The sequence below is a fragment of the Poecilia formosa genome, unplaced genomic scaffold (assembly GCF_000485575.1).
Source record: "Poecilia formosa unplaced genomic scaffold, Poecilia_formosa-5.1.2 Scaffold355, whole genome shotgun sequence".
Lineage (NCBI taxonomy): Eukaryota > Metazoa > Chordata > Actinopteri > Cyprinodontiformes > Poeciliidae > Poecilia > Poecilia formosa.
In genome coordinates this window covers 312416-324583 of record NW_006800294.1, presented here as the reverse complement: position 1 = coordinate 324583, position 12168 = coordinate 312416, and the positions used below count along the sequence as shown (strand labels likewise).

Below are 12168 nucleotides of genomic sequence, written 5' to 3'. Positions count from 1 at the left end.
TGCAGAGTGAAATGTCAGTCTCATTTCGCTGTTATTACTTGAGGGACGTAGAGGACGTCTTTCCCTGTAATCTGGCCTCCCTGCTGCCGCCACTCAGTACCTGCCAACTCGCTGCCGTTACACTGAGGCTTTTAAACACCTCAGCCTCACACTGATCCATTAGAAGTGCAAAACATTTTGTTTTCTATCTGCATTCCCGCTGTGCACGGCGTGCAGAAACGGCGGGTGAAGGGTGACAAATGGGTCGGTTAAAAGCACGACGAAAAGAGCATTTGATTGACTGATTGTTTGTGATGGATTGGCCTGTAGGGGTGTGGATCAGAATAATGAGCACCTGCATGCCGGGCGGTTATGCAGAGCGCTGCCTTTCTTCTGAAACAACTTCCTCCTAAACACTTGTCAGGAATCAGCTGTGTGGAAATAACGGTCCTGCATGTGGGAGATGTGGCTGTCGGACGCAGTGAGTCGGTGTCTGGCATTTTCTCCTGCTCTAAATTACAAGATGGTTTGTCAGTTTTTAGGTTCATTCATTTAATCTTTTCATTTCGTAACTTAAGAGATGAATATAGAGCAAAGCTGTCAGTTAAACTCTCTGACTTCATAATGTGAATATATTTAATTAAGAATATTAACCTTTCAGCTTAAAACAGTTAAAATGCAAAAAAATGACAGAAAGTTTGAGATCAGATCAAAGAGACTGAATGCTCTACTCCCAACTTTATTTATTTATTTATTTCAACATAAAATAAAATGAACCTTAGTGACACTTTTAAATATGTTCTGAAAAAAAGTTGAATTAAATCCATCTGAACCACTAAAAACATGATGTAGCTCCCATAATGTGACCATCTGATTTTATAAAGTCAAGCCTGATATACGTTACATTTTGCATTGTATTTTTAATAAAAACTTCAAAGGCACATAAATGATGTTCCTTCTGGTCTAAACGTCCTTCATGTCACTGAAGTTTGTGGTGATATTCATGCAGCGAAACCCGAATTAAATCTGCAAACATTCAGATCATTTAGTCAGAACAAAAAGAAAATTATGTCCAGGTAAAACAGAAACTCGACTTTCTGTCATTCAGCTGAAAATGGGAAAAAGATTTGAAATGACATTTTTATTGCAGAAACATAATGTAGCGTAAATGTGTTGTGTGGCAGCAAAAAGACCAAAACACCCAGAATTATAGTGCAAATATCTTAGTACACTTGAAATAAGAAACAAAATAACATATAAGTAACTTTTCAGCAACATGTAGGAGTTTAAGTAAATAATTCCTTAGTAGTGAAACAGAAGCAGCTACTTTAGCAGTTAAATTCACTTATAACAAAATAATTTAACCGTGTTATTAGTGAACCACGTTTTCATCAATATTAAGGAATTATTGAAACAAACTCCTACATCTTCCTGAAGTTACTTGTCCGTTTGTCGTATTTCAGGTGGATGAGCAGATTCTAATTTATTGACCAGCTTCTCAAAGTGTTAAATATGAGTATAAATATAACCACTGATAAAAAAACATGTGATTTTGTAAATAATGTTAAAATGACTGTAAAATGGATATGAAATATGTTGATCTATAAATAAATCTGTAAGTGACTCCAGAGGAATTTGGGCAGTAGAGCCCAGATGTCGGTGAGTTTTAGTTTCAGTAAATCAGATGTTAATAATGAAGAGTTTTGCCTGGAGCTCAGTTTCCTGCATGAATATTTGCAGGTTGTTGAAAGCGGCGCTGCGTTTTGCAGCAAAGGAACGTTCTCCAAACCGGAGCTGCAACCTGAACGGGAACGTTCTGCAGCTACAGAGTCATCCATCCGGCTGCATGGCGGTCTGACCGCTGCCCTCTCCACAGTGAGCCAGCTGCGCTCTGACTGTCTCTGAATATGTTAGCATGCCGATGAAGCCGTGCAGAGCAGTTCTGCATATGTTTGCAAGGCGTACCACTCTGAAGTGAGTAGGAGGAAAAGCGAGCCTTCAGCCCAGGGGAGAAAATGTCTCTTCAAACACAAACATGCATCTGTCCTTCTGCTGAGCGGGACGGGCAGGTCAGTCTGAGCAGCGATGTGAGGAGGCGGAGGAGGGAGAGGCACCAGATGAAATTGAAATAGAAATCCAAGTCACCGGAAACAGAAACGGGACTCTTCATTTCGCCTTGTTGTGCCACCGTGTATGTTTTGTAGCCGCCGTCGCTCTTTCCTGCCGCCTGTCTGCGTCGCCCCGCAGCGTCCCGCTGATGATTGATACGCACCCAGAGCGCAGCGAGCTACAGAAAAATCATGCATAAAAGATGAGAGCAGTTTATTGTGTTTTCCTGGGGGCCAGAGGAGAGCACAAGTTATGGATTTATGCTGCGTGTGATTGGACGAGAGCTCACACCCAGGGGACGAATCCGGAGCAGGACGGGAGGGGGACGGCGCGTCGGAGGAACTGATGTCTGACCAGGGTAAAACACTTGGTGACAAGTGGCTGGAGGGAGCCGCCGGCCGCTGCAGACCCTTACTTTACTCAGCGCAATGGAAGCTGACATCATAATGACATTATAATAGCCTGGTTTCACCTCTCAGTCAGCTGTTAGCTACCAAATGGACTGAGTGGGCCGAGCCTGCAGCCTGGCGGGGGGCGTCATCTCGTTGGGTCGCACTGATTAATTGGTTCGCTGATGCGTCTGGTCACTACTTATTCAGCACTGGATGCTGGTCCTCATGATGGATGCGACGCGGTTTGTTTCATGACAGTGTTTAATTGATCAATTTCTGCGGGAAACCATTAAGCTGAAATCATTCTAATGAGACATTTTGATTGGGTTCCACACAAGTGTGCTTGAATACATTTTCCTCTTGTTGCGCAGGGTTTTAGTGTCCTATTACCCTCCATATATGTTGATAATGAGCTTCTCTCACTTTGCTGAGAATAAATTTGGGCGAGAAATACTGGATAATTGGAACGAGTCTTTTCACATTCATCGCTTTTAAGGAACCAAGTGACAGCTTTGATGCTAATCTTGGTCTTCATTCTGTAACAAAAACAGTAAAAAAAAAAACAATGTGTGAAAAAAAAGACAATGGAGATTCTGTCAGAGTGCAATCCATCAATTAAAAGTTTCTGCAAGCTGATTTTAGTGGAATAAACACAAACTAGCAACTGGAGAAATAAGCAAATACAGGAAGAGGAATCAGTAATATGAAAACACAAAGAAGTTCTCTTCATCTTCCAAATAAAACATCTTTTATTTCATCTTTAGCATGCTAGCTGTAATGTAGCTTCATAAGTTTGTTGATCCTATTAAAAAAACACAAACTACTGAATAGAAAATTAGACGTTTCATGGAGAGAATCACCGCATGGAGTAAAAATAACACAAAGGTTGTTCTGTTCGTCTAAGCATAGCATTAGCATTAGCACTAGCAAACATCTGCAACAAGCATTAGCTGGTAGCATTAGCATAGCTAGCAGCTGCTGCCAGAAGAGTCTGACCTCCCAGTGGTGTCCAGCCTGGTTCTCGCGGCCCGGGTCCTGCAGGTGTTAGGTGTGGCCCTGGTTCTGATCCAGTCATTTGGTTTTGGAGAAATGATCAAAATTAGAATTTCATAACTGCAGTTTGTGTAATTATCTGATTTAAGGTTTAATAAAGCTCCTCCATGCAGCAGGATGTTTATTTACAAAGTCGCCTTTTTTATTTGTTGTTGTCTGAAATTAAAAGCGGTTAATCACAAACTTCCTGTGACCAGGAACTCCTTCCTCTGCTGCCTCCGCTCTGCAGCGGCGGTGCATGATGATGGACTCCATGTTGCGTCCTCGCCAGGCGCTGCTCTTATGAAAGTTTGCCTCTTGATTATGAACACTTTAGCTGTGACCCAGCAATCTCTAATCACGCCGTGTCTCCCAGCTCGTATTGATCGCGGCTGCAGAGCTGCAGTGAATCTCCCTCATTGATCTGCTTTGATTCCTCCGTTTCATCTCCTCGTAGCTCAACTAATTGGCCTATTCTTCGTCGACAAGTCTGACTTTTATGCCTGATATTACAGAGCTGTATTTATTCCCTTGAGGGGAAAAACAAATTAAAGGGAGGGATTCCTCTTCCCTCGTCTTCCTCCTCTTCCCTCATACTGATATAATTCTTATGAAGCCTTTTCTCTACTAGATGCTCATAAATTCAGAGAAGAAATCATTATTTTCTCATAAATGTGATGATATTGCTCTCATCGGGCAGGCTGTGATGTAAAAGTACTTTATGAGATGGGCTATATTTCCTACACGTCACATGACGGCTGAATGGCTTTCTGATTGGCTGAGCGCTATTGGAGGTAATGCCGTTTTATTAAATGGAGGCTCACAGACGCTTCCCATCTGGGAGCAGACCGGCCTCCTCATCCGTCTCTTCGCTGAGGAAGAATTAAAGATGAAGGAGACCCTCCTCTTCCTCCTGTGGGGGACATTGTCTCTGTAAACATTGTCCATCTCTGTGATTTAGAGTCAACAGTTGCCTTGTTGCCAGTGTGTCCCGTTCAGCCCTGAGGCTGGTATTGACCAGTTCATTACTGGGAGCTGCTGGGATGACAGCGTTTCACTGAGACCTTCTGTCTGAGGTTGTTGTAGGAAAACGGCACAAAAAGAAGATAAAATGTTTGCAAATTAGAGATGTTTGGTATGTATTGAATATGCATCAACAGGCATTAGTGATAAACATGGCTGTGGCGGAGAATCCAACCATCAGAAATGTTATCAAGCTTTAAAGAAGGAATACCTGGAGGGTTTCTAATACTGGTTATGATATATTGGAGATTTATTTGTATTAATGTAGCAGATTGTCTAAAAGTACAAATCCACCAATATCTACAGCTCTTATTTTGAGTTTTAATCCAGTTTTCCATCATTATTTTTAATACAATCCTTTGCTAAGCTAGCTCTAAATGGTCGTTTACATGCAGTACTTGGCGGACCACTAGGGGGCGCCCGCAGACCACCAGTGGTCCGGGAACCACAGTTTGAGAAAGACTGATTCAGGGGGAAAAAATAAGACTGGACAGTTCTAAAATTAGATAAAATCAGATTAAAAAATGCAGATTTGCACAGAATTGTCTGAAAAATATGTAATGAGGAAAAAATATTTATATGCCTTTTATATTTAGCTTTAAAATCATTATGAATTATAATTTTTTTATTTACATTTTATCTTTCTAAGGTCAGTTCTGAACTCAAAACATTTCTTCTAAATGCTGATTAGCCTTTTGCTTTTTTCCAACTCTTATTTTGATTATTTTAATCCAAATTTAGCTCCAACTGTAGTTTTGGAAGGCCTCCTCTCCATCACCCTAATCTGCTTCAAAACGTCCTGGTCAGAAGAAACATCTAAAACTGTTGGAGGTATGAATAATTTTGGGCTTATTCAGTAAATACTCTACAATAAATCATAGAATAGCAAGTCCAATAAGAGCTCTGTTCTTTTTTCCATCTAATTGGCTAAAGTTAGCACAGCTTATAGTAATAAAATAGTAAATCACTAAAACTAGAGGCAATTTTTCCTTTTATACGTTTGAAGGTGAGAAGCTTAAATAACCAGGATGACATAAAACACCAGGTAAAGATGATAACTCCACCAGGCGGTCGATAAAAGCCAAATTAATTCCTTAGCTTTGGTTTCCCTGTGGGGAAACAAGGGCCCATTAGGTATAATGAAAATGACTGAAGTAGCTGCGCTTCCTGGCAGCTTTAATATTTCCCTGAAGACTCATTTAGGTTATTTGGTGCTGCGCTCATCGACATGCTGTTCTGCACCTGCGTCTGCATTAACTTCACTCGGCTACATGCCGCCGCGCCGTCGCACCTGCCTGCAGCCAAACGTAGCAGGAAGCAGCGTCTGCACATGTACTCACACCCCGAAAACTTTACAACGCCATGTTCAATCAATCAATCAATCAATCAATCAATCAATCAATCAATCAATCAATCAATCAATCAATCAATCAATCAATCAATGTTTCACTCAGAACTGCAACAGTAGCACTACTTCAATGTATTTTCACTCCAGAGTTGGTTAAAGTCTGAATAACTGATCAGATTATCAATCACTTAATATTTCAAAATTACATCATCAGATGGAGCAAAACATGAAGGTTTGTGGAAATGTTTGTATTTTAAGGACAAAAATTACAAGTTATATAAAAAACTAAAAGATTCTTTCAATAAAAAACGAAACTGTAATAAACTGCAGATTAATTTTATCTTTCATTCTGTGGGGTAGAAATAATGTAGATACTTCAGAATGAAAGTAACAGTAAAAAGTACAGCGTAGTAAAAGTACTCCTAACAGTACATTTGGACTTACTTAACTGGTTCCTACCAAACTCTCCACATCACAGACCAACACCAACAACTTCAAAGGAAAACAGTTTGATTTTCATCATTTAATGTGTTAAATATGAGGAATATATTTTATGTAAGTTATCTGTTCCTCTGCAGCTACAGGTACTTTCATCACACTTTAACACTGCAGGTGGAATAACAGCAGCAACCAGGAGTCCATGTTTGTTTACTTCCTGGTCTGTGCTTTGTCCCGCCCCCTCCGTATCTGTCCAATAGGAGCAGCCTGAGTGGATTTGTTTATATATATGAAAAAAGGACATTGTGAAAATAAAATCCACTTTTGGTCCTGACTGAATCTCATTCAGATTTAGAAGTTAGTTAGAAATTTATTTATTGTCAGAAAATTTTTAAATTCTGATTCAACAGCAGAAAAGTGGCAATAAAAACATAAAATATAGACATAATAGAGAAAAATAAAAAAACTGAGCAGTAAGAGTGAAGTGTTGACATAAAATCCATGCAGGTTTAAGAAAAGGCTCTTAGAGTCGCTGCGTGTTTTATATTCTGTGTTTTATTGTTTTTTTTATTCTGTGTTTTTATTCTGTTATTTTATTCTGTTTTATATTCTGTGTTTTTAGTCTGTGTTTTTATTCTGTGTTTTTATTCAGTTTTTTTTTTATTCTGTTTTTTATTCTGTTTTTTTATTCGTTTTTTTATATTCTGTTATTTTATTTGGGTTTTTTATATTCTGTGTTTTTATTCATTTTTTTTTATTCTGTTTTTTTATTAGTTTTTTATATTCTGTTATTTTATTTGGGTTTTTTATATTCTGTGTTTTTATTCATTTTTTTTTTATTCTGTTTTTTTATTAGTTTTTTATATTCTGTTATTTTATTCTGTGCTTTTATTCTGTTTTTTTTTTTATTCTGTTTTTTATTCTGTGTTTTTATTCAGTTTTATGTTCGGACCTTTAGCCTATGGGACGTAACGTTTTTGGTGTGAATCGCCACTAGCTAAGCTCCTTGCGGCTGCAGCATTCAGCAGACCGTCTTGTACTTTCAGTGAGGTGGTGTCATGTTTGGTTACGCTCTTCATAATGGAGAGCTCCTCTTTTCATTAGCCCCGGTTTTAAACGGGCCGCGCCGCAGCAACATGTGGCGGTGATCAATTTGAATGTCATTAACATGGCGGCTCTGAGGTCCGGCCCCCATTCTCCCCACTCCTCAAAGCCCAGTAATTGAATCAGGGAAACGGGCGGCGCCGCAGAGCTCCTGGTCAAGCAAACAAAAGGATTATTAACACTGCCGATGACATCGTATTTACAGAAGAGGCTGAGGGAACTGTGCCATTTACAAAGCAATTTGCTGCTGAGATGGTGCAAGAATAAATAAATGGGAATTTGTTGTTGATTTGCGTATGAAGGGGGAGACATGAGGGACGCGCGTCCTCAGGCGGGCGCTGAATGACGGGGCGTCGGGTTTTAATATGCTGCTTGATGCCTGGAGTTCATCTCACTCACATTCAGCATCCAGAACAGAACCGGTCCACGTAACCTTTAAAAGATTACAACCACACCTGCAGTAATAGCTTTTCAGCTGAATACATGTTGCCGTTTGCTTCCTGGAATGTTTTGATTTCCGTTTTTCAGAAAAGAAAAATTCAAACCCGTCTTGTTGGAGTTTTTCCCAACATTGAACTCCCTCACCTCCTCCTGTGAGAACAGACCAACATGACTGTCTTTCTAAGGAAAACTGAGGTCTGGACTCTCCCAGTGTCTCCTGACACACATCCACGCTCTCACACACATTCATTAGAATTTGCCACCCATCTATAGTGAGACCAGACCCATTTCTCCACCCTGGCGCCGAGGCCTATCACACACTTCAGCAACGCGCAACCAATAACTGAAAAAGTGCATGACTGAAAAATGAAAAGCGATAGAGGCAGATGAAGTGCAGTAGATGAGCGAAAGAAGAGGGAGCTTCAGCTGATGGAGGGAGGCTGGGGGTGAAGCAAAGGATGAAGGATGGAGCCAACCGGGTGGCATTAGTGGGGAAAGCCTCTCCGCTCGGCTCAGATAAGATGGCCTGGCCAATGATGTGGAAGCGTTCTGATTGGCTGAGCCTGATCTCCATCCAGAGCGCCACCGTAACGCTGTCGGATATTTCATACTTCACTCGTACAGTCGTGACTACTTCAGGGTACCGCGGCTTTGAAACCCCACACATCCCATAATACTCTGTATTTATACTTCACTGCAGGCCAAATTTAGAGCCTGGAAAGTGGCGCTGCACCGCTTTAATTCAGAAAAAGATGCTTTTACTGATAATCTCAGTATAGAAATATCATGGATTTATACTGGAAACATTTAATAATAAATGTTGATTTTATTCCCAAGCCAAAGTTTTAGACTTGGGGTCAAACTGAGATCCTGTTTCTGCTCCAGAAATATTCTTATTAGCAGAAATTCAGATGTTTCTGAGGATTCACATGGAAAATGAAATGCAGAGCTTGTTTGACTTCTGGTTATGTAAATGCTGGCAGCTCGGCCCTGATGGGACGCGTTCCCGCTCCGTGTTCGACTCCGTGTTCGCTCTTCAACCCGGACTTCTTCTGGGCAGCCTGACCTCGCCGTTACCCACCAACCAGCTGCTTATGATTATGTAGGACGGGTCGGGGAGCAGCGGTGCCATCTGGAGGAGCGGGAGGTTCTGTCCCAGCGGGCCGGTCAACCTGAAGGCCGGCGGTGGGCCTCAACAGAACCCACAGTCTGCTGTTGGGTTGTAATCACGCCTGTTTGGCAGAATGAATAAACGGTCCGAGTATGTCAGGGTTTGTTCTGACCCGAAAGGAGCTGGAGAAGCAGCGCTGGCTGGAGGCAGGAAAGGTCATCCTGTGGCTGCAGGCATTAAAATACGACCACACAGGATCACAAATCGTTTCAATGGGTTTTAGTTTCACACTAACAGAATACTGAGGAAGAAAAATCATAAGTTTAGTCTGAAATGGGTTTTCATTCAGCAGCTCTTCGTAGGCGGAGGTCAGTGGAGTTTAGGAGGAGATGCTGAATGTTTCTGCTGGTTCACACAAGACTTTCTGCCATTTTCTGTCCAGATTTTCCCTCCAACAACCTTCAGGAGTCTGACGATCAGGATGGATGTACAGACCATTTCAGATCCTCCTGCTGTGTATTCAGAGTAATCTGCTTCACTGCTGCCATCTGAACTCAGGGATTTTCAACACGTTGGATCGTGATGAGTGAGCCGAACGCAGCCAGTCAGAAACGAGGTGAACATGGAGGGAAATCCAAAACACAAGAGACCAAACAACCAAAGACGCATCAGAAAGTCACAAACTGTCTCCACTGCTTTTCCCCGTCGGCCATGTTTGTTTACTCTGAACTCTCGTTGGATCTCACGAGATTTCACTCCTTGAATGTTGTGGAGTGAAGCTGGTTTGTGATCACACACTGTAAAACCAAACCTGTTAAGCTGAGATCATCCATCATCATTTCTCAGGTTTTGAAAACTGACTGACGACTTTAACGTCTTGCCACCACCAGCGTTTGTTTTCCAACACAGAAAGTATTTTGGATGTTCAGTCTGAATGTTTTAACCTAAATTCACCTTCTTCCACATGTTGGCTGTGGGTTAGAGTTTCACTGGAGTTTCCTCTCTCCAGAGTAATCTCCAATCAACCTGCAGATTATTTCCCAGTATTTGAGTTAAAATGGGTTTTATTTAGGGCGTTTTTAGTACAGGAGGTTAAATTATAATTTATGCCACCAGATTTGTGTAGCAGCTAGTTACATTTACTCAGTTACAATTACTTCAGTAGCTTTTTTGAAAGAAAAAAAAAAGTAGTTTTAGGAGCTGTACTTTTTACTCTTGAGTAAAATGTCTGGATTTTCTACCCACTGAATGAAGAACAAACATGTTTTAACTAAAAACTCACCAGACAGACTCACACCTGCAGCTTTTGTTCAAATTTCATGAATTTTATCTTGAAATAAGTTAATTTGGAAACATTGTCTTCTGCCTGACTTTATTTTTTGTTACCTAAAGGAATTCTTGTCATTTTGGTCCTTAAAAATTTCCACATAACTTTATATTTTGATCCGTCTGATGATGTAATTTTTAAAAATTAAATGGTAACTTGATCAGCTACTCCCTCAGTGTAATGCTTTGTGAACTCGGCCTTTTTTTTTCATGCCACATGTGAAGCTTTAATTGTCCTGAAATACTGAAAACCAGCATCATGTATAACTTTGATTTATCTCATCATAAATACACTGAGATCTGTGTTTGTATCTGGGATAAACTGGGAATTAAACGGGGTGTGAATACTTTCCTAGCTGCGTGTTTCTGAGCGTCCTCCATGAATCGGAGCAGCGGACCGGTTCTGCTGAACAGCCTGTCATTTGCTGGTCGACTCCACAGAACAGGAGGACCGCAGAGCCGTTTAATGACATCCTCCACAAAGCAACAGATAATTAAAACTGACAACTGGAGACTGGAGGAGCTTTTGTTCGGCCTTGCTGTGTTTAACACGTTAAACAACATGCAAGCGGCTTTTCCCTGAATGTTCATTACTGGATTTGATTATTTTAGAGAGGTGAAAACCAGGCGAGTGATGCTGGAGCAGAATTAGTTTAATCTGTTCAGGGTCAAACCCGGATGTGATCGGACATGCTGGAGCCATTTCCTTCCCTTCCAACACTAATCCTCAGTTTCTTTATCTGCTGGTTCCCGCCTGACCTGAGACGGACAGCTGATCGCCCAGAGGTCGGCCCCAAAGGCCGACCCTCAGAGGCAGATTACCCTCCGACTGAGACGACTTCTCCTCAGTCCTTCTGCTTTTTAAACATTTTTTGAAGCTGAGTCTTATCGCTGAGACGCTCCATAGCCTCGACGTTATCAGATCCGACACCAACAGGAGGAACGCTAGCAAAAGGCGACTCGTTCGCTTAGGGGAAACCAGCTGGACGCCATGAAAAGTTTCCTTCCTGAGAGACAGACGGACGTTGATGTCATCTCCTCTTCATCTTCTTTTGTGGCGTTTTAACATGTCACAGTAAATCACACAGTCAGGGAAAGGAAGCTGACTCAGTTTTTCACACAGAGCCTCATATAGTTTTTTCACATCTTCTTAAATTTGATGCAATGAGAGGCAGGTAAAGCCCCATAGATGTAAATGACAGGTGTAAGTGAAGCAGCATCTGGCTGAAGATTAAAGATAATATATATTAATAGATTATTATGGATCTGTTTTATATTTATCTGCAGCTTTGTTTATTTGTTTTTGTTCAAAATTAAAAAAAAATTAAGTAATACACAAAAGTAAGGGCGTTCGTAACATGAGCATGAATGAGGCTTCTGTTATAGGGAACATTGAATGCAAAAGTATTTATCATACAAAACAAGTCTATATGCCAAGTTATGCTAAAATATGGGGCTGCAGATGATAATAAATTAAGAGGCTTTTGAGAACCGAAATAACCGGATCTTCTTTGGGAGCCGAGCCACAAGAGCCGGCTCTCTGAAAAGAGCCGAAATTCCAGAGCTGCAGAAAAACTATGCAGCTCTTTGAACTCTGCCCTTTTTTATAATGTCGAGTTTAGCCACAAGGGGGCAGCAGATAATTCATCTTCGTCCAAAGACGAATAAGACTCTCCTGCTCTGTGGAAGAGAACGCTAGGTTACGCCATCTTGGATCGTCGCTGTGGCCGCTAGCATTGGAAGCAGAAGTAGAAAGAACATAAATTTAACTTTTAGCGAAACTTTACGACGAGAAGCAGATTTAATGAAGATTATATTAAGTGATAAAGCGTAGAAGATGTTAGGTTTTGTGATTCTAATTTGAT

At 41.0% G+C, this 12168-nt stretch overlaps 1 long non-coding RNA gene across 1 annotated transcript in view; it reads left to right on the top strand.

Annotated features, from left to right (window-relative positions):
* LOC103153568 (uncharacterized) overlaps positions 1–10167 on the top strand; it is a 119535-nt gene extending 109368 nt beyond the window's left edge. The window contains exon 4 of the long non-coding RNA XR_477807.1: positions 9420–10167. This is a non-coding gene — a long non-coding RNA (uncharacterized LOC103153568). The remainder of the gene's footprint in view (positions 1–9419) is intronic.
* Positions 10168–12168: the final 2001 nt, after the last annotated feature.